We start from the raw sequence: 3829 nt of genomic DNA on the forward strand, positions 1-3829 counted from the left end.
ACTCAATGATATGGGACCTATAGTTTATCGCCGAGTCCGAACGGCGTGTCCTAAGACACCACTTGTAGAGAAGTTTTACATGGCTGAAATACTCAGGAAACGTCGCCAACATTACTGAGGGGTGTTTTTTGATGTTTGACTGGCCTGGGAATCGAACCCACGACCTTGAGCGTGCAAGGCGGGTGTGCATACCATTGCACAACGTTGGCACCCATTATTATGATATCCTAACGACAAAATCATTTTATCCTAACGATAAAATCGTTTTTTTTATTTTATCATTTGTTAGTACTATACACAATACTATATATAGATAACACTGGTAAACACGACTTTTGTTTCAACCGAAGTTGTTGTTGTTTCTAAATGAAATCGGCGAGCTATTTTCAAATCTGGTCACGGTTTTTCCATCAGCTCTTGTTCTTGAGATATAGCTCAAAATCGGTTTTTAAGAGTTTTACCCAGAATTTCGTTATTTTCGGATACAAACAAATATTTTTTGGGTTTTTCGACACTAATATATTAAGAAGATGTTGTACGCTCGATACAAAACGTTTTTGAAATAATTATGGCGAATATTTATCAAAAAATATAGAAAACACGATGAATCTGGTAAAAATTGCATATTTTGAGTACTTTAAGCTGTAATTACGTTATCGGGGGAAGTCGTAGAAGCTTCATATGGCATTCCGGATATGCTCAGGGTGTCGGCTATATAGTCCTGTATTCAAATATTTAATATAAAGTTCATAGCGCCCACGATTCGCCCATAACCTAAAAATCGTACAGAAAAAAACAGTTGGTTGATTCCTACACATTTCTTCAAAAGATAAGCAAGAATGTATACATTTCGAAGAATTAGTTATAAAATAATAGCTTCGTTCCCATACTTTTTTGGTGGCAAAAGTTGCAAGAGAAAGAACTTTCAAAAATTTCTATTATGTGCAACTTTTTCCATAATGTACGGGAACGGAAAAGTGGTAACAATGTGAAAAATGTCAAAATAAATAATGTCGTCATTTTGTGTCAAAATCGCACTAGGGAAACCTAGCTAAACATGACTCCAACAAAAATTAAACATTTTTGGTGTAATGTTGTACGAACGAGTGTGGTTTGTTAAAAATCACCAGATGGCAATGGCAATCGCAAAAAAAAACATAAATTTATACCGTTTGGCTCAGTCGGCCGCACTCGTATACACTTACAAAAAAAAAAAGTTATGTTATACCACTCAGTAAAATTATTTTGGTTGTCGTTGAAGCGCTAAGTAGTCGTTGTTATTGTAGTGGATACCCCAAGGTGTTGTTGGGTATCCCTTATGCCCACCCATGGGTTCCATAAGAACCCCCATATGGACCTCCAATAACTGAAGACCCCCAAAATTCATCTGGCTTACTCAACCTTTACCTTACCTTAATTGACCTTTTTCTTAAAACATCATAATGTCCAATATAATTCGAGTTTCATTCCATTATTTTATTCATCGTCATGGATGACAAAAAAAAACTCATTATAATTTACTTAGGATAACCTTAGGTTTAGTTATGACTAATATTAAAATTCATAAAGTTCAACAGATATCGTAATTGTATATAGAATTCAATTTAAAGTGCATACAATCATCAACAGATGACTCAATGTCACTCCCATACAGGGTACCACTGTGCACCAAATGTAATTTAGACTCACTAATTTCCTAGCCTAATGAGCTCACTGGGTGGAATCGAAATAAATGTATATGTTGGTTTCCTTTTAATCATGGATTAAAAGTATAGGTTGATGGGACTGACATTTTACATAAATCTCATAATATCAAGATAATTGCAAAATTTAATTCATTTCATTTGTATAGAATCATTTGATTTGAATGCTAAATTTAATAATAAAAGTTTTTGTATATGTTGACTTTATTGTCAACCGAAAACATATATAAAGTTCAATAGGTTAATTGCAGAATAATATTAAAATTTCTTACAGCACCCCGTGCTAATATCTACATACCAACTGCAGGGTAAATTTTAATTTAATAATAATGCTGATGAACTGGCAAATCACTTTATATTTTGGTTTACAATTGGCAATTAACTATATTATTATGCACATTCATACATATACGTATCCTTGTGCCAAAGGAAATATTGGTCTTTTCAACCGCCGGTTAAAACTTGGTACTTTTGTATACTACTGTTCTGTCTCAAAACTGAATTTAATCGTTTTCATCCCGAACAAAGTTAGCTTAAACGAAAATCAAATCCAGCTATGTTTTCTTCCCCAATTGAGGAGAATTCTTGCTGCCTGATTTGATCAAAATCCGTGGGGATCTCACTCTTTGAACATGAACTAAGCGAAGTATTCCAATCGCTTAACAATTTTCAACTCATTTCAATATAAAATATTGAGGCTTTGATATAAAATTAAACAAAAATTCAATGAGAAAAAAAAATCACCACGAGATTTGATAACTGTAAGTTGACCGTTATATTGTTGCAATTCTTGTTCGGGTGAGGACCGTTATATTCTAGAACACACGTATATATATGCACATACATTCACACAAACATTGACTATACAAGATCTAAATAGATTATGTCTTAGACACCAATAAATCAAGTAAAATTCAATTAAATATTCTGAGGTGTATCGGCTGACCGTCGATACGAATTAGGAAAAGCAAGAGTACATCACATACTTCCCCGCCTGTGGCGGAGAAGTTTGGATTCTTGATCAAAATGTAGCTGGTAATGAGTACAGTCGCACCACAGGACAACACTAATAGATTAGTTTTCACACTTAACACTGGTACTTATCTTGAAAGTGGGCTGTTCTTAATAATTTATTTCAGCAGTTAAGCCTGGATAGCCATGGTTGACCAGGATATTGCTGTGAAAGTACAGTTGATGCCGGCTATGATGGTGACCATTGAGCGACCGCTATTCTTCAGCTTCTTGAGGTTTCCAAAGAATAGGTTTGCAGAAAAATCACAAAAACAGGTGTTTCGCCAAATTGCTCCAATGGCGGTAATTAGTTGTTGGCTGTGGTCATGAGACCGGCTGGGAGTTGCCTCGGAATTTCCAAAAATAAATTTGCAGAAGCAAGAAACTGACAACTAATTCCGTTCAGTGTATCCGGTATGTTGCTTAAATTCCAATAAATTTATTTCAATTGGGTTTCATACAAGGAAATGTTAGCTGGGCGGGAATTGTGGCTTGCCTCGTGTTGGTGGACCACCAAGTCGATACCATGCGGTTTGCACAATTCGTATAATTGCTACAAAGCAGAAGAAATTATTAAGTTTCTTTCTCTTTAGGACTCGTTGGTAGTGTTCGTAACACTCACCCCTTTTCAGTATAAAGACTCGCAATGATTTGTCACAATTTATTGATAAATTTTCCTTTATTTGGAATTTTGCAAAATTTAACTTTTCTGCGAACACGAAACTACAATTTAATTTCTTATTTTCACCGCCACAGGAGAGAAATAATTTTCAGCTTACTGCTGGACTTCTGCTTCTTGCGAAAAATTTTGTTATATGAACAACTCCGCGCGAATGACTTGTCATTCAATACGCAATGTTGCCACATTGCACAAATATGCAGGGAACTGGGGAAGATAAATGCGTACTACCCGTTGCACACAATGCAAAGCGTTCGTACGCCGTCGCCCCAACTATGACAAAAGTTATGCTAGGTTAACATAACAAACCCGAACATGTGGGCGTAGGCCTGCCGAAGCCTCACTGATTCGGGAAGTTAACCTAAGTGTGTAGAGGTGGGGAAGAACCGCGACCCTGATATATAATAATCACAAACAGAAGAAAAATAAAGCCGGG

The sequence above is a fragment of the Musca autumnalis genome, unplaced genomic scaffold (genome assembly GCF_047663935.1).
Source record: "Musca autumnalis isolate F117 unplaced genomic scaffold, ASM4766393v1 scaffold_1, whole genome shotgun sequence".
In the NCBI taxonomy this organism is placed as follows: domain Eukaryota; kingdom Metazoa; phylum Arthropoda; class Insecta; order Diptera; family Muscidae; genus Musca; species Musca autumnalis.